Source organism: Callionymus lyra, chromosome 9 (assembly GCF_982586985.1).
Source record: "Callionymus lyra chromosome 9, fCalLyr1.hap1.1, whole genome shotgun sequence".
Classification (NCBI taxonomy): domain Eukaryota; kingdom Metazoa; phylum Chordata; class Actinopteri; order Syngnathiformes; family Callionymidae; genus Callionymus; species Callionymus lyra.
This window is the reverse complement of record NC_141826.1, coordinates 4,026,536-4,052,650: the sequence shown is the minus strand read 5'-3', so window position 1 is coordinate 4,052,650 and position 26,115 is coordinate 4,026,536. Positions and strand designations below refer to the sequence as shown.

Genomic DNA, 26,115 nt, shown 5'->3' with positions numbered 1-26,115 from the left:
TGTACTTACTACTGCATCAGTTATGTTTTCACCCTTAACAATTGTACCAATTATCTACAAAACAAAACCCTATTGTAATTTCTCCTACAAATCAGATGGATGTAATCTCAGGCAAGTTTGTTTTATTCTTCATCTCCGCTCTCTGGTGACTAACGTGACATTTTAAAAACAACAGTGATACAGTGAGAGAAAATAGGAGAGTGTTCATTTTATTTATTTGAAAGTAGTAATGTTGGCATGTTATATATTGTGGTTGCTAGATCAGATAATATGTACAGCCACTAACTTATTGCTACCTTTTTTTTTTTTTTTTTACCTGGTTATTCTGTATACTATGCTTTAATTCACAATAATGCCTCTATGTAAGGGTAGGCAGTACATGTTTCAGAAAATACAGAGCTGTGGTTAATTATCTATTTATTTCATAATATCTTTCCGATTGATACCTTTATTAACACTGACGTGCCTTTTATTTTTATTTTAGCATCCATTATTAAATCTAAATATAAATCTAATGGTTCTTATGCATCCAGACACTGGCTAGAACTACCGAGCGAAACCCTAAATAACTCAGACTTTGATATTATCATGAAAATATATGGTATTCTATAGGTATTTTACCAAGTAAACTGAATTTGACCTATTTGGTAAGTACCTTAAAAAAACATCTGATATTTGTTTTTTACAGTGTTAACAAAAGAAAGAAATATCACATCACAGCACAGTGATATTCTTTCTTGTACTTTCCCCTTTGTTTTTGTCTGACACACCTCGCCATGAAAGCCAGTTACGTAGCTGTCAAAGCAGTGCACACTCCTGGTAAATCACTTTTATGTTTGACTTTGCTTGTTGTGTCTTAGAGAGCGAACATATCTTTGTTACACAAAAGAGCCATTTCCAACCAGATGCTGGGACATAAAGCTGAGCGACCATGGTTGCTGTGGGAGACAGTAATGTACCCTTGTAACTCAATCGGTATGCAGGAAAGTGAATGGAGAAATGTAGCTTCTTTGGCTCAAACCATTATCCCCCATTCCCCCTGTCTTGACCTTTTTAGTTCTCTTCCGCCGAGGGACCTCGCTGATCCCAGAGCAGTCATTTGAGCAAGAGAGTAGAGTAAAGATATGGCGGGATAATATTATGCTTTCATCTATGGTCATACAAGGGTACTGGGCGACAATCCAGAATACTCTCCTCTATAATGGTATTGCCATTATCAACCAGATGCAAATATATTGATGTGATTCATATTTTTCTTTTAAATATTATTAATTACCAATGTATATGAACATATAAATTGGTTTTTACACTGATGTAAGTCAGGGGGTACAAATGTGAAAAGTTTTTTACACCACACTAAGCGACACACCAGAGACCTACCAAATTTTTCATATTACCCAAATGACCATTCCCCTGAACCGTTTTAGCAAATGTTTTGGCATCATTGAGGTCTCCAATACACTTTATATTTTTCATACACTTTGCTGTAAACTATTGTCACTGTAATCAAATAATTTTAAATCTTAAATCTGCAATTTTCAGTTGATCAAACAAGTTGTTTTTGGGATTGACAATAAACATACTGTAGATAAGATTACTTCTTTCATTTCTTATTATTCCTGCTACTTAAAAACGATTAACTTCAAAGTAAAGTTCATTTTCTTTGTCGATTCATTTTAATGATTATGAGTATGTCTTATGGTCTCATCTATGTGGCAGTTATGCATGGCATATATTCAAATATGTTTTTTGATATAAGTATATAAAATAAATCTAAGCATCAAATAAGAATCACAATGTATGTATCTCGTGGCAAATTATGATACCCAGTGGGGTAACTGTCGTATTAAAAAAATAAGCACTTTAGTGACCTCTTGGTTTGTCCATTATCCTTTATTCCCTCTTAAAATCCTCATAAAAAATAAAATACATACGTGTGACCAATTGCCTCCCCAGTCATCCCACTCGTAATGTTTACCTTTCTTGTCATTTCTTTCATTTTTAGACAGATGAATGGCAGCGACTCCAAGGTGTTTGTAGAGATTGTATGAGGCATGACATTGGTGGTTCTGATAACAGCTTTCCTTTGCAGTTATCGTTTAGTGAATAAGCCATTGGTAGAAAGACAAACATCTGTGCACCATCTGTCATCCTGCATGTTCATCTTTTGACTGACACTGCAATTAAATGTCTCGACCACCTGCAGGAATAAGTATTTGGAGGAGAAAAATGTGACACAGATTGTACATTAGCATTTCCGTCTTTGTCACCTTGACAATGGGTCTACTATAATGGACAAGTCATGTTTTTTTTTTACTTTTTGACGCTTGAGCGAAATAATAATAATAATAATAATAATAATAATAATAATAATAATAATAATAATAATAATAATAATAATAATATGTTGTCGTTGTTGTAGTTGTTTTTATTGTTGTCAGGAAGTGGGAAATAGCTGGCCGTGGAGGGATGAGGGACGCAAACCAAATGAAGCATTTCTATTGATTGTCACTTTCTATGGATTCAGGTGTTTAAAAGCTGGGTCCTCTCTGTCAATGGCTGTCACAGCTCATTGTTCTTTGTGGACTAATAAAGAGCTCCTCTATTGCTTCTCTGTGATTGCTGACTGACTGATGATGAGCTTTAAAGATAGATTTAATGGGTTTTTTCTAAGAGAATATGCTGAAATACACAACAATTACCCAAAAATAATGTCATCCTATATGACTAGGATGCTGTTATGACTTTTTGTTTTTGTATTCATACTGGTTTCTTCAGGCTGTCTTTACCATTCAACTATTTACTTATTTGATATCTGTTTCTGTGTGTTTATCATGTGAGATAAAATCTATATGCTGTTTCAGTAAATATTTACCAGCAATGATAGATATTAATTAACGTGTAATTATTGCAGATTTCAAATTCATTTATATTTTTTTTACTTGTTTTAGAGTAAAAGGATATAAAAATTGTTGAGAGCTTCAGGCAGATTTAGTTTTGGGACTAAATAAGAGGGTTATCTCTCTTGGAAAGCCACTTAATCTGTTCACATGAGCAGATATGAAAAAGACCGTCAACTAAGTTCAAGTTGTCTGCCCCTAAGCCACGTAGTAGTGTTTTGTGTTTAACAATAAGTGTTGGAACTAATTCCTGGTAGGATATCTGGAAATGGCTGCGCGCAAAAATGTGATTGGCTGAACCTCAAAAGGTCACTCAATTGAAAACAATTAGATACAATCAATGACGGAAAAATGTTGGGACACATATAAGAGGAGAATATGTATATATATATATATATATATATATATATATATATATATATATATATATACGGTAATAGATATTCTACATGGTTTTCTTGATTATAAAAAAAAAAACTTAAGCTCTTAAATCAATACCTTTGACTTTGTACTGCCAGAATCATTCCGCGTTTTCTCTTTCCTGTTTGACTGAAATGGATTCACATGGAGGCGATCTCTGGAAAGATTTTTTTTTGTAAACGTACATTTCAGATCACTTAAGCGATTCTCAGTCCTAGCATGCCTCGACCTGCCACTGCCATGACAGATGCTCTAAAATTGAATATAGATTTCAGTGAGCCAGGAAGGCGTGCCTGATGAATCTCAATTTGCTGCTGTCCATATTTCATAGTCACCAGTATGGATGGCTCATGTGGAGGCAGCGAAAGCATAGCGGCTGCCAGGCGGCTGGATTGTGTCAACCGATGATCGACCTTTTCATAGAGGGCTGATATTTACCTCTAAATATTTCACTTCCTTCCCAAAGATTATAACAGAAACGTGAAGGAAAAAGTGAAAAAAAAAAAGCGTTGCTCACTTTGCCAAACAAAGGAATTTTGAAAAAAAGATAGAAGGCCACATAATGGCGGTTAGTCAGGGGAAGAACATTGCAGGAAAAAGTAGAGATGCTGGAGGGCAGAACAAATGCAGAGCGCTTCCCCAGGGGGGGTGGAGGTGCTTGACTGCCTTGTACCTGGCAGTCTATTTATGTCTCAGTTTGAAGTACTTATAAAATGACACTGTGCTGTTGTTTTGCAGCAAACCAATGGGTGCAGGACTTCAGCGTTTCAGTATGACTCAAAGCACTTGTGTAGGAGCAGTTAATGGTTTGACTCATTCACTGTAGTTTGGCAGACTGATCGGTATACTTTAATATGTAACATTTTACTTAAATGTAGGCTAGAAAGAAGAAAAGTTAAGTGAAAAATACTTACTTGTAATAGGTAAATAGGTACCAAAGTACATGAATGCAGGAATGCTGTAGATGGGATAGACTACTTTTTTTTCTTTAAATCCCTTCATTTGTCTAGCATGTTCTATTTTCAGATCTAAACGTGATATCTAAGAGCTGGACTTCTCATTCAGTAAGGCAGCAACAGTTGACTAATCATTATCCAGTATTTTCCCTTTACAGGTACCCAGGTTACATCTGCCAGTGTCAACATGACAGCCATTATACTTCCTTCAAATTCATTGAAAAACACATCTTTCGATTCAATATCTTTAAGTCATCAAAGGGTTGCAGGAACCAGCAGTTTTCACAGAATAATTACAATAGAAACGCTACATGTGTTTTCGGCGTTCCTCCATTCCATCGAGACAAGTTATGGGCCACTGAGCCGGCTGAAACAAAATGAATTGGAAACATGTGGACTTCATCTACCCCCACGTATCTTTTCCCTCTCAGCAGAAGCGATGAAGCCCCCAGTGTCACTAGCAGTCAACATGGTTCCACTCGATGCTTGGACTATACAGAGGCTAATGAACTTGAAGCATGAACACACCACATATAGATTGGTGTCTGCATGTGTCTGAGATTGTGTGTATTTGAGATGTAGCCACATCAAGCTCTGTCATTAGAGTCAATTGAAATTCTGTGTGGAGAAAATGAAGCAAGGCACTTCAACTGAAACTATGGAAAATGAGAACGTCAATAGCTGAGACCTGGCGAACAATCACATGTGCACTCATAGATCAATTGTGTGAGGTGCTCAAAATAAATATTCCATCATCTCCAAGTGGGCACAATGTACCGGTTTTGTTGGAAGGATCACTTTCAACAGGAACATAAGTGACACACTAATTGTTTAATGGTACAAGACATCACAATACACGTGTGTGTGTGTGTTAGAAACAATATGTTTAACTCTTATTTTCAAAGTGAGGACTTCAAAAATGAAAAAAATATAGTAAGGTTTTAATCATCACATGGTCCTGCATCCTGGTTATATCTAAAAGCCATGACTTTAAAGTTGACTTCATCATACTGATACATACTCGAAAGCTTGCAGTCCAGCCAAGCTGTGTTCTACGAGCTACCAAAATATTTTAGAGACATCAATATAGCTATAAGCATTAGGAAAATGTTTCGTCAAGCTTCATAAGTCCATCACTAGTCTACACTAGTCTACATCTATTCCTCGGTATGGTCAGGTTTAAGAGATTATGGCATTGCACAAGTAACAACAAGTTATTTGCCTCTGTTTTCTATAATCCCTTTCCTTCAGCAGATCTTCTAGAAACTATGATTTGGAAAATTAGTGGAAAGCTGAAATTTACCTCTAAATATTTCACCTCCTTACCAAACAAATTCATGTGTAGAGTTTACATTGTTTTGTTGGTAAAAAAAAGAAGTTTTTTCAATTCTGATTCTTAAATTCAGAACCATGCTCCTTGTAATATATGCCTGGTTCCAGGATTCATGGATTTTTTTTAAAATTGGCATCACATTCACTATGAATGGAAGGGAATTGGTGTCTGAGGTCTTTTGGTATTGATTAATGAATGTCCCAATATGTAATGGGACAAAACTAAAAAATCATAAATAGTGCCTTTTATAATTAGGACACATGTAGATTAAGCAAGAAATAAAGGAAGTACAACTCCACATTTAAATTGAAGATTAAGTTCTTTAAAATCTATGCTTGCTTGATATAGTCAATTTCCACCGGTGTAATTTAGGAATATTCATCAGCATTGGGGAATTCATTTTTCTATCTGGAACGTGCAGGACTGTCTAAGATCAAGGGCAGACAAGAGAACATTATGAATTCATCAAATTGACCCATTCATAGGGCATCAATATTCTGCAGTCATTGGCAGTGGCCGGTTCCACCCTAACAAGGGAATCCAGTGCATTAATGATCAAACAACCCAAGTAGCCATTGTCCTTGAACTCTTAATAGTGTACTAATAGTGTTGGGTGTCAGGAGTGATTTGAACAAGTGTGTTTGGAGCACAGCGCTTTCTTTTCTGCCTCTCTTTGCCATTCGACTTTGGGGGGGAGATAGCTGTTTTCTTCTTTCCACCCTTCCTCTCTCGCTTATCATTACCAGCTCACGCACATGTTTTGCATAATCACAAGCTTCTGTTTCCTCATGCGGTCTGGAAGAAGGGGACTCATTATAGTGGCGAGAGCAGCAGATAGAGGACAGGTGCCTTGGTCACACAACATGGCCTACATAAAGAAAGAGAACGACCAAGAAGCATCTTCACATGCAAGCCTGTTGTTGTTCTTGGTTGAATGAAACCTAATGAAGACACTTTCACGCGACTGATCTGGGTTTAGATAAAAGAAAAGGATAACCAGTGAACGACAGCACTGCGGTGTTAGTAATCTGATGTTGAATGAAACAAACCGTTTGCCCACTATCATTTGGCACCACAGGTTAAGGTTATCAGTCTGGCTGCCCACAAAGTCCCAATGTAAACGGGGAAACTGATTCAAAAATCGAAAAAACTATGAAAGTCTGTCTTGCAGTTATAATAATATTGGTCGTTAATAAAATTGTATAATAGCCAAAAGGAATCTTATTATTCAAAAAAGATCCAAAGGATATTGGGTGAATTTATTTTAAGTATAATGAAATGCTTTATATTTATGGTTTAAAAAATATATCAATATTCTTCACACTGCGGCTTTATTCTTAAGTTAGCAGTTGCCTGAACTTACCTCTGCTGCAAGAGTTGAAGGGTTGTGTTTATTGAAGGGATGAGTGCTTAATTTCAGGGGGAAATCAAAAGGCCACATTTCAAGGACATTTTTGGCTGCAAAATATAATAAATAATGATAAGAAGAAACAATGTCTTACCTATGCCAATATAATATGTAATTATCATCATCATAAATCACTTGATTATGCCTCATTCCGACAAGCTATATTCCCATAAGTTTGTTTGAAAAAAAAATAGGTTAGGTTTCATAAAATAGCATGTAGTGGGATTTGTTTATTAAACCCTTCATGTCAGCACTTATCAAGGAGAAAAATGTATATCTGTCAATGCGCCAATTGAAAAGATGTATGTCTTAATCTCGTAAAACAAATTAGGATCACACATATCATTACTGAGGGTTTTTTTAAATGAAAAATATGATAACAAGCCAATTATCTTTGTTCTATTATGCCTTTTATATTTTGTGACATCATTAACACATATATCTTGCGATATATTCAAGATATATTCTTGTTTGACATTTTCTTTGTGATCTATTCCTTCTTTCTAGATCAAAGAGTGAAAAAGGAAAACAGCCACAGCAGCAGAAGCAAGAAGAGAACAGCCATGGCTAAAAGGATGATTGCTTCCCAAAGTGGTAAGAAAACGACATTTACGCACAATTAGCTTCTTATTTCAGTAGGATTGGATGATTCTATTCCATCTTGCAATACTGTGGTACCTTTAGTTTTTGACTGGGAAAAATGAGAAACGTTCCCTCTTGACTATAACTGCCGTTTTACCACTATCATTAGAAGTTGCTTATAACATTGTTTAAAGTGCTTAAGTGAAATGGAATATATTGAATATTGATGGAGTGAGTTGATTTGTATTCCCACACTGAAGAGGAAGCTGAGTTAAAGCACAAAGCCTTTTAATATACCTCATGGCGTCCTCTCTCATCACTGTTACTTTATTAAATCACATTATTTTTCAATATACATTAGAATAAATATAGATAAGAAAAGAAATAAAGGAATTACATTTTCACATCTACATTGAAGATTACGTTCTTACAATCTGTGATGCTTGATAGAGTCAATTTCCTCCAGTGTATTTAAGGAATATTCATAAGCATCGGGGAATTCATTCTTCAATCTGGAATGTGCAGGACTGTCTAATATCAAGGGCAGACAAGAGAACATTATGAATTCACCAAATTGACCCATTCATAGTGCATCAATATTCTGCAGCCATTGGCAGTGGCCGGTTCCACCCTAACAAGGGAATCCAGTGCATTAATGATCAAACAACTCAAGTAGCCATTGTCCTTGAACTCTTAATAGTGTACTTATGGTGTAGGGAGGGATTTCTCATTCAGGAGTGATTTGCGTGCGTCACTCCTGTTAAATGACCTCAAAACTTTGTTTATGAAGTGACTGAATGATTAAAGGAATTCTATAGTGAGTTCAGCTGTCAATCAACATGCAAATTAAAATACAAAATAAGGCTTGACATTAAAAAAAAATGTAACCTTTATCTTCATCTGAATATAAAGAATAGAAGGTGTGCTGGTCTGCGTGCGTGTACTTATGCTCTTAAAGTACTATAGACACCAAAACTAGTTGACAGAAAAGAGCACGTCGACTACTATCCTCTCTATGAAGGTTTTAGTGTGCAATTTAATCAGGTCAAATGAAAGGGGCAAAAGTATATATATATATATATATATATATATATATATATATATATATATATATATATATATATATAAATGTAAAGAATAATCTATATCATGTTTAATTATATTTGCTTCCTCCTCGAGTTGCTGGTTTTATTGTATTGTATTCATCCAATTTTATTATTATTAACATTTGTCTAGTCACTGTATTCCACAACAATATAAAGGCATACATTGCTTTAACTATACTGACAATACATGTTTTCTTATTTTAATATGGCGATGAATTATGACGCATAAATTGAAACCGGAAAATTAAAAAAAAACTTGTGATTATTCTGTATAAATGCTCTAGCAATAATTTTGAAAAACAATAGTTTGCACCAAAATATAGACTAAAACAACTATTAACTAGTTCATCTCTGGAGTGGTTATTTTTGAAAATTTCGGCTCATATATGAGTGTGTGTGCATAGGTGTGTTGCAGTCAGTAAAAAAAAAGCCACATAATTCGTTCAGGAGGGTAACATGGATTTTGATATCTTGGTTGCAACATGTTTCAAAAAAAACATATACAGTAGAGCAGGATGCATCCACCGCTATAATCACTGAAAACCTTTGTCATCAGTCCTCAAAGGTAAAGGAACCTAAATGTTTGTTGATTGTTTGTTTGTTTAAGGGAGAGAAAGCTCCTTACAGGCAGTGTCATTCTGTCAGTATCACGGTTAAATCTTAATCCTACAGACCTTCATGAAGGGGGAGGGATCCAGTCGAGCATGAGATTGTATTTTGCATCTCAATCAAGAAGTCATGTCCCCTTAGAGGAGACTTTATTAAAACAAAGTTTGATGTGTTTCTTTTTAAATTCCCTCACACTGTGTTCACCCAGCTGCTGATAGTCGTGCTAAAGTTCTTTGTTAAATTTAATTACCTTGTAAACCACAACAGCTCAAATCAATTATGAGGAAAGATAGAAGCGATACATTATCAACTGTCAGAAGGTTGTTTCAGCAGGTTGCATCATCGCGGCTGAGTAATAAAGTTTATTTTTTCCTAAAAGCTGTAAAAAAGTAAAGCTGGTGGTTAAAAACTTATGTTTGTTCATTTATCCATTTTAACCTTTTTTTTTATCCCCCTCTTTAGGCACATTATAAAGATTTGCACTTCAATAGGTTCAATAGTTATTAAGAAACCACTGCTCTGTGCAATATTGTTATTCATATCTGATTTTCCAAATAAAATCGTAACCCTGTTGAGTCATTGCAACATTTTTATGATGGTAGAACACTTGCTAAATGAGCCTACAGAGATGTGATTAAAAATATATAAATAAATAAATAATATCATGTTTCCTATTGACAGTGGGAACTTGATATTTTTTTCTTATAGAGCATCAACTGTCACGATCCGATAAAGACAGAAGACCCAGATGCGGAGGCAGAGAATAGATCCACAGAGGAAAGTTCAAAAAACAGTCTTTAATAACTACAGAACGGTCCACAAAGGGGAAAGGAAAGCAAAAACAAAAACAAACAGGCACTCGGGACAGAGGCATGACACGGCTGGAGATCGGGGTCACACCAGCAACTAAACAAAAGACAAAAACTCACATGAGTAAAGAAAACCGCTGACAACATCAGGAACGACTAAGTCCATAAGAGAGTCAAAAATGCCGATCCAATACGAGTCGCCATAGACATATATACATAGACACCGCCATCGATTGCTTCCGCCCACTAGAGCGGTGTGTATACAGGGCGACCATCTTGGTACAGTGCCACTCGCTCCTATTATGTCTATAGAGGAATGCTGTGTTAACACTATAAAAGTGATCATAAATCGCTCATTTGTCAATTTCGTTACACAGGGATTGTTTTTCAAACCTCAGACCAGGTAGACCGACATTATAAGAAGTAATATTTTACTATAAAATCTATTAAAAAAACATTTTAAATATGATGAATTTGAATGATGAATTAGATTAAACAAATACGGACCAAACTGTTTGAAAATTCGGCGAATATTTGTATTTTAAGAATGAGAAGTACCTCCTTCCCTGCAGTTGTTAATGCGCCGCTGTCTCTGATGGCACTGTACCAAGATGGTGGCGCTTTATACACATCCGTCTGCAGTCGATGCTGCGTCTATGTAAACATGTCTATGTGGAGACGCAATACTCTGGCAAGTTCTTCCGGGTAGAGACGTTCCTTATCAATGGGAAGAACCCGCCATTCAATCATCCCCAGCTGCGCGCCTGCCAGCGTCTGTCAAGATAAAGCAAAGGAAACATAAAAACGGAAAAACACTATTAAAACAAAACAGGATGAGCAGAAACATTACATCAACAATCTTTTTTCTCGTTGGATTTCATAAACTGATGCATTTTCTAAGGTAACTCCTCCAATTGTGTTTTGCCCACTACATACTGTTTATTATGGAAGCAATTTTTCATTAATTGTTGTACTTTTCTAGCTTCTTCGTATAAAGTAACGTCTTTTCATTGAGAGGTCTTATAAGCTGATAAGCAGCGATGGTTTAATGAAGCTTCATGAAGCAGTGTCATGTTGTTTAGAGGTCAGTAGGTGGCGCCATCAGTTTAAAAATAATGTGATGTTTCATTAGAACAATTGTTCAAAACAAAGGAAAATAGTGCAGAGACCGCCATCTTGTGGCCTCTAAAAATAATGACACTGCTTCATGAAATTTCATCAGACCATCACTACTGATAAGACATGAGATCCAATCCATGGAAGCGCAACGATGTGATGATAAATTACAACATTCATTATTATTATTTAATTCTGTTGCTTTAAGTTTTCCCAGAGTTCTCATTTTTTGATATTACTCTTTGTATTCTACTCTTGCAGACTGCAAGGTTTTTTTTTTCTTCACCCATTCTTTTTTGTTGACAACAAGATAAAATATATAGGCCGACATTCCTTTCCACATTCTCCCTCAGCACGAAAACAGACATGTACCACTGAGTCTCAGTGGGCAGAAGACTACTCAAGTAGGAAGGATGTGGTGCATTTCTAGTCACTTGAACATCCCAGACTTTAGGTGGAATGTTAGTTTCAGAGGCAAGTTGCAGGACTATTTTTAATGATTATTAAAGCAATCTATATTATCATATATCACACCATCACTAATATTTTTTTTGTTTTGAACAACTGTTGTGTCTGTGTTTAGTGGTGGTCTGATGAAGATTAATGAAGCAGTGTCATGTCATTTAGAGGTCAGTAGGTGGCACCATCAGTTTAAAAATGATGTGATGTTTCATTAGAACAGTTCTTCAAAACACACGAAAATAGTGCAGAGACCGCCATCTAGTGGGCTCTGAGAATAATGAGACTGCTTCATGAAGCTTCATCAGACCATCACTTGCAACCAGTTGCATGGATATACTGTAGATTTCCAGGTGTTATTGAAATGGGTCTCAAATGAAAAGTAAGTTTAGTAGTGAAACTTTTTGCGCCTGGCTACGGTCCATCTTTCCTATGCAGTGTTGGCCGCTGGCTACAATATTGTAGTTCACCATCTCTGGTCTAAACATTATTCTCTCTGGCATGGAAAACGTTGACAACTCATAAGCTTATTCAAATGTTTGCTCACAGTTAAAAAATGTGCAAAAGTCACAATTTATCAATGGGGGAGCAAAGGTTAGCTTCCTTCAAAGGGCAAAAAAATAATTTAGGACAAAATGAGTTCAATAGAGACGTAGTTTTTAGTAGACAATTTGTGCATTGGATAGTGTTCTTTTAAGTCTTTCTGTGCATTTTGTTTGTGAGATGTTTTACTGTGCAACTGTGCTACCTCTGGCATGCATAATGGAACACTTGAACTGTCTTTGTTTGTATGTGCTGACAGTGAATGTTTTGCCACTGACAAATATTTGTGATTGTTATGTATTTGGGGAGACCGGGCATCCAAAATATTTGAGCATCTCATAAGACTTTTTTACAGTCTTACTTTATTTTTTTCAAAAATTGTTCTGCAAAAACACTAGCTTGTGTCTCTCCCAACTTGCTATATTTCAAACCATTAAAAAAAATGGGTGAATCCAACACTTTTATTATTTTTATACGCTCAGTCCCTGGGTCAATTGATGCATGTTATAATTCCTGAGACGGGATTAACCATCCATATATCATCATACTATTTCAATCTGAAGGTGTGAATGAGATGTCAGAGATTTCAGTTCTTGCCATGTCCGATGTGTCTAGAGTTGACAGTTGTAGCTTCAGGAGATCATTAGCTTACGTGTTGTTTTCTTCCGTGCCTTTCTCAGAACATCAATTGAATATTCTATTCTTAGCGGCGGCTGATCATTTGAGGATATCAAAAAACAAAGAATAGAACAGGTGGGATTTAAATTTAATTGCGTGCCGAGACGGGATGGGGATTTTGGCTCTGGCTTCAAAGTGAGAACATGCTTTATGTTGCATTATTTTGGAAGAACAATCGATGTTTTATTTAATTTGTAGTTTGCCTTTGATACATATAAAAGCCCTCATGGTTGTTTTAGGATTTATTTGTCCATTGGTCCAGAAGAGCAAAGAGGTCAAACATACTTTAAAAAAGATTAGTCAGAAAGGGAATTGCACTTGTATTCCTATATAATGAACATAGTCTCAACTCAATGATTGCTGGTTTCAAATTCTAAAAAAAGACACACTTACAATGATGAAAAGCACACACCATTCATCTTGTCCATTATAATTCCTGTGCAGCCCCACATGCCTCATTATTCCTGGTAATGGACTCTAGTTTATCGATTAGTCATTATAGCCTCATTTCTGTGTTCAAATCGTCGCATTTCCAGTATGGCGATTTATACTGTCAGGGTCTGCCGCCTTTTGAAAAAACACAAACATGTTGATGAAGAAAGAAAGTTTAAATATAAATAACAAAAGACTATCTTTAATTCAGAGCTTTCTTCATAATCGCATTAAAAAACACTCGTCAAACCTCACTGTTTTATTTCAATAAGTTTTTATTATCCCCTAACAATTCTAAAAATTAGCTATTATGAGAAAGTAAGTAATTTATATTTGAAGAACGCTAAGAGTCCCAGAAAATCAGGGAAAAGCCAAGATTTTTCTTGAAGGAGTCGTTAGATCCATCAAGCGCAAAGAGAGAGGAAGATTATTCCAAAGCTAAGGAGCAACAGTCTGGAAGGATTCTCTCCTCTGGTCCTGAACTGTGTGCTAGGAACCATCAGTAGATTCTGATCCACAGACCTCAGAGCCCGAGCTGGGGTGTAAGGCTGGATCAGATCACTGATGGAAGGAGGAGCCTATTATGAGCTGATAAGGTAAATGCCTTGATCTTGGCGTTTTCTTTTGATTATATTATATTCAGCCCATTGTTGCTGTCGGAAGTGATCAAGAAAGGACAAGGTTGACTAAGTGAGTCAACGTGACTGGGATTGCCATCATCTCTGTACCGTGCTGCCCCCTCATCTTCAAACGAACATATTGCATGCTGGCGCACTGTCATCCCTGGTGTCCTACTTAAACCAGATGGGCCATTTTTTCAGGTCTTTCACCAATCAAAGTTATGAAAATAAATATATAAAACAGGCAAGAATGAACTAAAATGTCAGCCTCAATAACAGAAGCCAAAATTAAGACACAGTTGACAGAGGAGAGGACCCAGCAGAACACTAGATGCTATTAGTATTCTACTATTCATGGTTCCAGGAGTACATTTTACCTTACAAGATATATATTTGAATGATTAACTATTGTTTGTTGTAAAATCATGTTAAAAAAAATATGTGGGAAAACATAACATATGTATGATTTATCTGTGCAGTTAACATGCAACAACATCTGGACTGGACTCTTTGTTGCATTGTGAATCATTTAGGCTTGGATGAGTGCACTCATGCATTTAGTTCCAAGCTCTTAGCACGCTTTAGAACACATCGGCGTGACGGAGCTTTAGATGTCTTTCCATAATCATCTTGTAGAATGCTGGAGAGGAATTAGCACTTTCGCGATGCACATTTGTTAGATGCTACATTTGAGAGAGCAGTGGTTTTAATTTCTACAATTATGTGATGACAATGGGAATTGTGCACACTTTATACTATACTGAATTTGCTTAATTTAGTGCCTGAAGACTGCTAAACAGACAACAAAATAATAGATAAACTGGGGAAGAATGGAAGGAAGGAAACGTGTGACTCAGTGTAGAGCAGCTTCTTTCAGATAATGTAATTTTGTGTGTTTAAGTATTTTCTATCTTTATAAAAAAGACAGCCTGGGTGTCAAAGTAAGATCTGAGAGTTAAAAATGATATATTACTTAAATATCGTATAGTTAGACACAAAGGAATACATCTAGTGATGTTCAATTTCACATGAAATATTTACGTCTTCCTTTATAGTTGAGGTTTTGTGTTTTGTCTGACAATAACAACAAGAACTTTGTTGAACACAAACTGTTGAAGGTTTTGCCTTCAGTAAATTGTTTGTCATTGTTTCTCTGTGAAGAAATCAGACATTTCTATTTCAATTTTTCTTCTTCACATAGCCGACAGTTATTGCAGTCTGTGCTACCAGAGTGCATTGTGGGAAAATCAAAGGGTGCGTTCCCTGTGGCTTTTCCTTCCCTTGTGCTTGTTTGTGTTTTTGCTTTTGTTTTCTTTATAAGATACACACATCTCTTAATTAAGTCTTGGAGGTAGAGAATGAGGAGTCTTAGTCAGCCGAATGTGAGCCGCTGTTACAAACTGTTCGACAATGTTTATTCATGCACTCTTATTATTTATGGATGCCGTGATCTCTGTGTTTGGGGCTTCCTGCAAAAGTTTCTGGGGTCACTTGAATGTTGGTCATACCAGGACAAGGAAAAATAAAAATACAGTAGTTATCATAAAGTGTAGCACATAGAGTATTATATTCACTAGTTTATCTTGAATTTAAGAAGATAATTATAATTCAGATTATCACTTTAATCTGCATTTGTCATGAAGATCTTTTTTATTTTAAACAGAGTTGTTCAATCACATTTAAAAGGGATAATAAGATCTTTATTAGAGATTATAATGCATTTAAGAGGCTTCATGGAAAATGTGAAAAAGGTTATAATCATACAAGGTACACATTGTAAATAAAGTAGTTGACTTTAAGAGCTTTAAGAAAAGTGAAAACACTGTCCTACATTTGTTGAAATATTATTGCATTAAAAAAACACTATATATCTCTCTCTATATATATGAAAATACATTAAGTAAAGTGGTATTCGTCAAGCTCTTTAAGTCTGTACGGACCCAAGAATTTTTTTCGCAGAGTACTTGATTGAACATGTTTTTCCTTGCTGCCTGCAAACCCATTAAAAATCCATTGAAAAGTGTGATTGTTGTATAACGTACGTCATTTAAAGCGTAAAATGATTGGGAACTTTAGTTACTGAACGATTGAAAATGTTTTCTTTATGCCACCTCACTTGATAGTGAATTTTGAAAAGACATTAAATATGATATATAAAAATGTAATCAAAAAATCTGTTTCATAGAAAATCATAGAATCCAAAGGTCCCCAGGTCTAATCATACTCAGTGTGCATGTATTAAACTGAAGGCTAAAGCATGTCTTTTAAAGAAACAATAAAAAAAAATAAACTTACAAGATGAATCAGTATGAATAAGCTAAAATATTATTGGTCCATGATTTATAGCATATTATTGCATTAAATTCAAGGTCCAAAAGTCATTTCTGACTTAAACAATTCTACAAAAGTACAGAGTCTACTAAATCCACACTTTAAAAAAATGCTGGAATCAGCAGGTGTGGCTGAAAAGGATGGCCAGATTAAAAAGGGGAAAATGCAGGGAATATAAATATTTCATTAGATTTTTCTTGCACAACACACTTAAAAAAGGAGTGAGGAAACAGATTAATAATAATGAGTGGTCTGGCAATACACAGAGCGAGCCAGAGCAGAGAGAGAGAGAAACTTGAAATAACAGGGGTATATATAGTAAGTAAATAAGTAAAGGTTATTTGGAAAGTGCCTTTCTAGACCCTTCTTGTTTAGAATATATGTATGTATATATATAGTAAAAATTCCACAGTGTTGCATAAGCATACGCAGCAAGCTCAGTGGGTCTATGGGGTCATTACCCAAAATAAATGAGCCCGAGATACTGCCCAGTCAAGGTTATTATTAGCCATTGGTTCAAGTAATTATAGGTTTGTCCACCGTAACTATTGTATACTGCAGTCATTCTAGTTTTACGGTGACCTGTATATATGTATATATATATATATATATATACATACGTTTTCATTCCGGTGTCACATTCCAAGTCTTCCTTTTGACATTTTTAGTTCGATTTAACTTCAACATGTATCCTGTTTTTTTTTAGGACACAGACATAACAACAGTAATCTTCGGATATTTTCTTTTGGGTTTAATGTGTATGTTCATATAAAACAACCTGTTGAATTATTCCTCTATTGTGGAGCGCTTTCGGTTACTAAATATTGCATGATGGTGAATTGACTTAAAATACCCTTTCTTTGTCTCTCTATGTGGACTGTTGGGTAACTTTGTGTCAGTGGGACTGCACCAGGGGCCCGCCCCAAGAAGATGCAATTGTGCACTCATGACTAACACCGAGATGGAATAAGACAGTTTGTCACAAGTCTCTTCTGCACCTGTAACTATTCTCGTGTCCCTTAGAAATGGACTTTCAGTGCAGAGGAGTTTAAAAAGGAACTTCAGTAAAAGCATGCGCTTCACATTCCCTGTTTCAATGTCATGATTGTGGTCATGCAGGAAGTTAGACGAGAGGAGCAATACTGCGACTAACAAGCTTACACTGCTCACAACAGTGTTAGAAAGATGTTGTTTCCTGGGCAAAAGCACTGAACTGTCGGCTTTTAGCCTCACATACTCAATGGCCCATGTCCAAGAAAAGCTGGAAGGAAAATGTAATGTCTGATAAGCCAAGAGATAAGGAACATAGAATAATATTAATAATACTTTTAAAAATGACTTACAATGTTAATTTCTTTAATGTGAGATAAATAATGGCCGTATATATAACTTGCCTTTTGGGATTGATCGCTTAAAATTACAGCTAGCACTTCTAAATAACACGCATCTAAACAACATTTGTTTATTTTAACATTTTATGTTTATTTCCCATAAATATTTTTTCTTCTCCAGAGGTCAATGAGTTTGTAATCTAAAATGTATACTAAATGTGCAACTGAATACATTACATTTCGTGAATGAGGTTTTTTGTTTTTTTTGTTTTTGTTGTTGTCATGTGGTTTTAAAAATAGTTCTTTAGCAGAACACTGATCGTCCCTCATAGAGTTCTTGAGTAAACATAAACGTTCTGGTTGTTGATTAATAGACCAAAGGTGAAATAAATCATTATCAGTATGATAAATTAAAACAGTTGTATTTATTTTCTAAGTGTGAACTCTGGATTCTCCTACTCCATTTTATACCCTAAATCTTCCTTTAAGAGACACTTAGGACTCATCCTTTTAAAGTGAAATATATGGCACTGGAAGCTCATAAGAAAGAATTTTATGTGTTCATCTGGAAGCCGAAATGGTCTTGAAAGATGAGTTAGGTGAGAGCTTCATTTCAAAATCTTACTGAAGGTGAAACTGACCTTTTTGTGGGTGGGAGGATAGTAAAAATCCCACAAAGTGTTGCATAAGCATACACAGCAAGCTCAGTGGGTCTGTGGGGTCATTACCCAAAATAAATGAGCCCGAGATACTGCCCAGTCAAGGTTATTATTAGCCATTGGTTCAAGTAATTATAGGTTTGTCCACCGTAACTATTGTATACTGCAGTCATTCTAGTTTTACAACGGTGACCTTTTGTCATGTGTTTGTGTGTTTTTCTTTTTATTTCTATACATAAAATTAGTCTGGCAGACTTTAACACTCTACAAACGAACAGGAACAAATGTGGCCTTTAGAAAGTGCAGTAAATAAGAGAAGGCGAGGCATGCTTGGATGCAGACTGGAGCAGTGAATTGACCATTTGTCAGTCTGGATAAGGTCACTATGTAGAGTAGAAAAAGCAGCAGTAATTGAGTGAAGTGTGAGTTGCTGACTTTCAAAAAAGTTGTATGGTCACCATCCATATAACATATCATTTTTGTTGTTTATGTTCATACTTAGTTAAAAGCTTGTAATCAAAAACCACATTACTTAATGTAGACTTGAGCAGTATATTAGTTGTAATACCCCGTCAGATTTTATAGGTTGTCCGAGCGTGTTTGTTCAATAAACCACAACTAAAAGGTTAAATTTCGGGCATCTTAGCGGCATGTGGCGTGGTGCATCTGCATTCAGCCTTCTTAATTAAGTTTGCAATGCTTGGCTGAATGCACGGGAGATAAAGTGTAATTGCTTTTATATAGGGGAGCATAGTGATGTACTTGACCGCCACAGGAAAGAAAAAGTTTGAGAAGTGATGTCTTGGGAACTTATTATGCATTATAATCAGGATACTGCAGTGCATGGGATCTTGTCAGAAGAGTTTATACAATCATGAAAGGGAAGATAATGAGATCAATGTCAAAAAGCCAGATATAGTTCTTCAAGGGGAAGCAAACACAGCCTCAGCTGCTTATTGGAGATAGTAATTATGGGAACGTTGAAGACTTTTACCTGCTTTGAGTGGGATTCCTGGCAAGGAGGGGATGAAACACATGTCAAGTTCTAGAGAAAACCAAAAAAAAGGGCTATGCAGCTATTGTTGTTGTTGTGCCTTCACATTTTTTTATCGTAAATATATATATATTTTTAATTATATGTCATAAAGTGATTTATGAAGACCATCTTACATTAAAGGTGTGTGCTAAATCTATAGTTTAATTCTTCATTAGTACTTCAAATTGCCTTCACATGAAATGTATGGACACACTTGCACACATTGATAAATGTCATTTTTCAAACACTAAGTGTGCCAAGAATGAGAAGGGTTTTTTGCAATTCTGCTGAAGCAGCAAATAAACAATAGTACTGTGAACAAGCCAACTGCTGCCTCTTCCATTTCACGTCAGAGGCCTGTCTTTTCTATTGTTTACACCAGTGGCCTCTAAACTAATCTTTCCGAATATAATTACAGATCACAATGCATGATGTTGCTTGTTACGTGCAAGCTCAAAAATAGTGAATCTAGTGGTAAAAAACTTGAGACTTGAAGTAGATAAATATAAGAAATGCTGAGAGGATTTCAACAAACCATCGAAGAGTAATGTCCTTTCTTTAGAGTCCTTTAAATGGTACTCTATGGGCTTAATAGGCCACCTATTGATCTAAAAATAAAGACACTCCATTTGCCAATCACAAGCTAATTTTGTTTTCTTTCTTCTTTTATATGGATACCGTTTTACATATAAAACTATTTTTCATGATTTCAGCTTTCTCCTAGAGTGATACCCACCTGCTGTGTTTTCATCTGTACTATTGGATCACTTTAAGAAAGACCCTCCCGATTTGCGTCAGTCACAGTGTTGTTATTGTTACGTCAATCCTGACAAGACGGCAGCTGTCAAAACCAGCTTTAATGAAATGTTGCCAGTTGCTGAGCCTTAGCCGACTGCAACCTTGTCTTCCTCAAGGACTTCATAACTTTCTTCCACCATGACAAAAGATGAATCGCAGCAATGCCAAGCAGCACACTCTCTGTGGCAGCCTTATCTTTCAACTTGTCTTTCCCAGGCTTGTTTTAATTAGATGAAAAGTTTCCTGTGTCTCCAGGGAGTCGCTGCAGGCCTGGGCCATTGTCTGCTGTTTGCGTGCAGTGTACTGATCATTGCCAAGAAACCCTTTTTTTCCTCTTTGGATGCTTATATTGCATAAACTGAGAATGAGGGTCAAAACCCTGCTAACTGACTTGCCTTGGTAATTTGGAGGTGACTCTGTGGTTTTAAACTGTTTATGATTCTGTGTGTTTACCCTCGATTGACATTGTTTTATCAACGCGGAGTATACATTCATCAAAAAACATAAAAATAGTTATTTCTCTAACAATCAATAAACTATGTCGATGATGACCAAGACTTTTCCGATTTTTTTAACATGCTCATCAAAATCCCTGACATTGATACCCCTATACTCATTTTCTTTGTAGTCAACCATGCTGTTACAGGATAAGACAACATGTGGCTATGAATCAATGTATTGGTAGGGCTCACCTGTCTAAGCAAGAGGAGATATGGGCATCCGCTAACCCAGAGTCAGAGTGATGTGAAAGAGGAGGACACTATTTTTCCCTGATAGAGGATCTCTTCCTCCTCCAAAACTAATGAGGGATTACCCCCTTCGCTCTTATTTCTCACATTTAGAGTGTCGGAGTGACACCCACATCTACCACATCTACCGCATCTCTGTGTTCCCGCCTGCTCTATTTCAAAGAGGAGCTTCAAAATGTGATTTACATTCCGAACTCACCTCAACCTGCCATTATAAATAGATACTACTTCACGACATGTAGTCTATTGATTCTGGAATCCCTGGAATCCCTAACTTTGACTTCCCTAAGATGTCTGAAAAGAAATATGTACTTTTGACACGCATTGAAATTGGGTTTGCAAGAATGCTGACTAGGATGCATTCAATGTTTATCAGACATGAAGGAATAATACATACTTTTTGTAGGATATTATTTGCGCACTGGTTTGGTTCAAATTATTTCACCATGAATATTGCACCAGATGTTACATTTTGCATTTTTCTTGAGATGTTTCAGGTATTGCGAAATAGCTTAAGACCACAGGTCTGACTGAGCTCTAACCTTTAGAGAGCAGTACTTTATGTCACTTATGATTAGGGTTGTTACAGATGGATATAAAAAAAGATCCCTGGAAATTCTGTCATCCATGCAACTTGGGAATGGTTTAGCGCTTAAACATTAGACTTGATCACATGACATAAAGGTTGAGTGCAAAGACGGATACATTGCAATTTCATAGCCAACTCTGAGCTCTCAGGGGAAAGACAATTGCATTCAAAAGGCCAAATGTCGTCACAAAATGCCCGGATCTGCTTTACACATTTAGCACCCCAAAGGAAATTAACTGGCGTTAGCAGCTCTAACCTGAATCCAAGATTGCTATTTTGACTCCAGTCAAGGTTTTAAAGTAAGCTTCCTTCAAGATCAGCCCCGATGGACTCACCTCAATTCTGTCAGCGTGTATCAACCTAAATCCATTTTGTACAACCACTGCACCTCCTGAGAGAAGTTTCAAGAAATAGCAATAATGCAAATTCAATTTCACATTTAGCTTGCGAGGCATAATTTTAGGAGACATTGATATAATGAAGAGGGATAATGTTGTACAAGAGTCGACTTATATCTGCTCACATTTCATTTAATTGAATCCAAAAGGGAGATGAAAGCAACAGCATGAAATATAAGGACATAATATTATAAATAGGAATAGAATCACTGTGGTGCCTCTGTTTATCTTAAAAATCCTAACAGGCGAGCCATGCTGAATGGAGATTAAAAGCCTCCAATGTGCTTTAACGTCCAACTTAATGATTAATATCCTGATAAGGAAGACTACCTGCTTCTCTGGGCAGATATTGCGCTGACAGCAGGAAGATGTGTGTGCCAGTTAAAAGAGTCTGAACGTAGCTGGTGACAAAGCAATATTTTATTTTATTTATCTTTCCCCCCTGCTGTTCATTGCCGCTATTCATTACCCGGGAGACAGCACAAGCTGCTGCGCGTACATTGATATGTTGGAAAACAAGGAGTAAAGTGCCGGGGAATTTTCGAGTGGGGAAGAGATTTCCATTCACCGATCAAGCTGTTTGTAAGTGAAAAAAAAAAAAACAATGATGGAATGTTTTACCCACCGTAATATTGATTCTGAAATAAATACTCGCCTACACATATTTACACACAATATAAGAACATCTAATTCTTGTAGGCAGAACAAACATTGGGTCAGTACAAAACCTTATGGGAGTTGCAAGGGTGGTCGACTGCCTCCCAGTTTCCATATGCAGGTGACGGGGGACACCCTGGACAGGGCACACAAAGACATTCTTCCCAATCCAGCTCTCTTTGTTTTCGGACTATGGGAGGAAACCATAGTGCCCGGCGTAAAGCCACGCCACACAGGGAGTTAATACTCCACACAGGAAAATCACAAGAGCCGATTGCGTTAACCACTGTGCATTTTTATATGTAAAGTTTGTCTATTATGGATCAGAAATCAATGAATCTATATACATTTTAGGGTTTAAAATAAACAGTAGCAAAAATACAAACCCAAGTTATTTTTTTTAACTTACACAGATTTGTTGAAACCATAGAACATTTTCTCCAAGGGAACAATGTAAATGGAACTGTTAACATACCACACCAGAATACATACATTAATGTGGTTAACCTTCATGCACATTTCTCAAAATGTATTTATACTATAAAGAGCACTGGGCTTTGTTGGTACCCTGTGTGTTTAATGCAGGCTGTGAGTTATCTCAAGTATTTAAAGGCTCTTCATCAGGTCTGCTTGTGCAGTGACAGATTCTCCAATGAATTTAAATCACTATTTCAATCACCTCGTGTGCTAGTCAAATTAGAGCAAGTTTAAGAGAAGCCAAACAGCTTGAGACAAATGATCTTGCGTGGTTGTTTTGAAGGAAACGTTCATTAATCTTGGCTGATGTTTGTTTTCTTATGTCGCGTAGTTGATTAAATGCTGACCCTCAACGCTCTGTCATTAAACAGTGATTCATTACAAAATAATTAACGTTGGTGTTGCTCAACATTTCACCTCTGGCGGTTGCATGATGAAACCGTCATATATTGGTGTAGCTAAAAACTACTCATTTGCATAAACCCAAAATGGCCTTGCTGCCGATCGCATGACTGACCTGTTGGTAAAATCCCACCTCACCCTTGAATAATGCGACAAAAAGGACCAGATAATGAGTCCTGTGAGCAGTTTTTTGGCACGATGGAGCGAAAGCTCCTCCACTGGAAATAAAAGCTTTTGGCAGCACATGTCGTTGTCCAAATGTATTTACAGGGGAAGAAAAATGGGAAATGAAAAACGAGGAATGCATCCCGGCTTGACCTCTTGCTGTGTCACTGTGACCACTTGTTGTTTATCTTGTGTTTTCGGCAGGACTGAGTGAATTGTTTACAGGATTATCGGGCATCCGCATGGCCCCACTGTGAATGCAATGGCTGATAATATTTATGTCTGGCAAAACACAGTAAAACCCTGACGGATTAACAGTAACAGTGGAACTTGCTATACCCACAGCCTGTGCCTAGTTAGAAAACACTCTTCCAACATTAAACTATATTTTCAATTGAACGTTTGTTATGTTGCATGTTGTGTAAAGTTATCCCTTCCACTTATACTACTTATACATACATACAAGTTTATTCAAAGACCTAAGATAATTTGATTGACATTTGTTGGTTGTAGTAAAAAAAACATATAATTAGGGTTGCTTCTTAGGATCTTTTAATCGAGCAGTTCTATCTTTAATTGCTTGAGGTATGTGCTAGCTAACAATAAAAACAATTATTTTTACTGTTAAATAAACTAAATTCACAAAAACAAAAATAATTATAGGAAACACCTGAAATTGTGTTCTGAATAAATTAAAAACAGTGTTAAATCCATCCCAGAAATGAACATGTGTTGTTCGTCTTCATGCAGAAGAACATGATGCTGCATCATGATCTGCAGACAAAAGGTGCGTGGTGAAAAAAAAAAAGGAGTGGTGAAAGAATTAGTGATGTTGATGAAGCTTTATAATTAATTTCAGAGCCCACTAGGTGGCAGTCTCTGCACTATTTTCCTTTGTTTTGAACAACTTTTCTAATAAAACATCCCATCATTTTAAACTGATGGTCCAAACAACATGACACCGCTTCATGAAGCTTCATCAGCTCATCAATAGAATTGTATAATGAAATATGGCGTAAATCACAGTGGCCAGTTAATGTTGTAGGAGAAACACTCGCTGCCATTCAGACATGACATGGATGTTAAGATAACATAGCAAACACAGCAACTGTGCTTGAATCATCATTGTTAAATAAGCGACTAACAAGCTAAATAGCTAATTACTTATGACTGTCTCTCTTTGTTTGAGGTTGAATTGGCTCAACGTTGTTTGTTTCAGAGACGTATGTGCATCACCACCGAGCAACAGATCACTCTCTTTTCCTTCCTGTTAGTGAAACACGCTAGAGCTTTGTAGCTGTTCATGTGCATTAGGTGCAAACAAGAAGACAGAAAGGTCTTGCTTTATCGCGTGTGTTGTCAAGAACACGTAATTTGAACGTTTACAGGACTAGCTGCAGTGGTCGACATTTATCTGTATAAATAAAGCAGCAACACTCTGTAAATGCCAAATAATATTATATACAACTTTGTTTACTCTGATGTGAAGGTATTTTGAAGAAAACAGTTCATTTGATGAGGTTAGACGTATCTGAGAATTTTTTTTGTTTTTTTTACCACTTATGCTCAGTCAAATCAATGATCAAAGTTGCAACAAGAATAGCAGGCAAGTAGGAGGGAATAGAATACAAAAAAACATGACTATTAGGCAGAATTGCTGTTTGTCACATATCTTTGTGATGCTGTTCTGCAGTTTAAAGATGTAAGTGACTTTTAAGTGAGCATGGATGAGAAAAGAGTCGAAGATCCTGCCTCCCTTTGAACAAGGATGATGCAGAGAGCTTGTTAAAACTGCCGTGGATGAGTCAAAGAGCAGTCCCCTAACAGGAGTCCTTGTTGTTCAGAGTCCAGTCTGATTTCATCCTGTCAGCACTGCTAAAGGAATGTTAAAAAAAAAAAATCAACCACAGCAGAGGAAGTCACAACGGTCCTTGACCTGATATGTTCCCCTCTAATAGGGGTGAATAACTAACTAAATGAAACATGGTGCAGATTAATATACATTTATATGAACTATCTATCTTTAGGAAGCGGTGCCAATAAATGCTGTAGATTGCATGAATACACAGATAGAGAGATAGCAGTCGTGGGGGGAAATGTCAATTGCAGCAATATGGGCCATACAAAGGGTGTGTCGGCTTTAACCTTTTACTTGGCAGTTCAGATGTATCAAGAATCAAAAGATTAGTGATGGACTGATAAAGCTACATGAATCAGTGTCACGTTGTTTAGAGGTCAGTAGGTGGCGCCATCAGTTTAAAAAAATATTATGATGTGATGTTTCATTAGAACAGTTGTTCAAAACAAAGGAAAATAGTACAGAAAGCGCCATATTGTTTGCTCTGAAAATAACTATTATTATGAAATAGTGTCTTCATCTAGAAAGGCACTCTCTCCTTCATAATTTCATATATATGGATGGATGGATGGATGGATGGATGGATGGATGGATGGATGGATGGATGGATGGATGGATGGATGGATGGATGGATGGATGGATGGATGGATGGATGGATGGATGGATGGATGGATGGATGGATGGATGGATGGAT

General features: G+C 36.4%; 1 protein-coding gene across 1 annotated transcript in view; it reads left to right on the top strand.

Moving 5' to 3' along the window:
* The window catches only part of LOC148071507 (leucine-rich repeat and immunoglobulin-like domain-containing nogo receptor-interacting protein 2), a 177,512-nt gene that overhangs the window by 91,848 nt on the left and 59,549 nt on the right, over window positions 1–26,115 (top strand). Inside the window, exon 4 of the mRNA XM_087798710.1 lies at window positions 7,525–7,611. The gene's annotated coding sequence lies outside the window, so the exon portion shown is untranslated. The remainder of the gene's footprint in view (window positions 1–7,524; window positions 7,612–26,115) is intronic.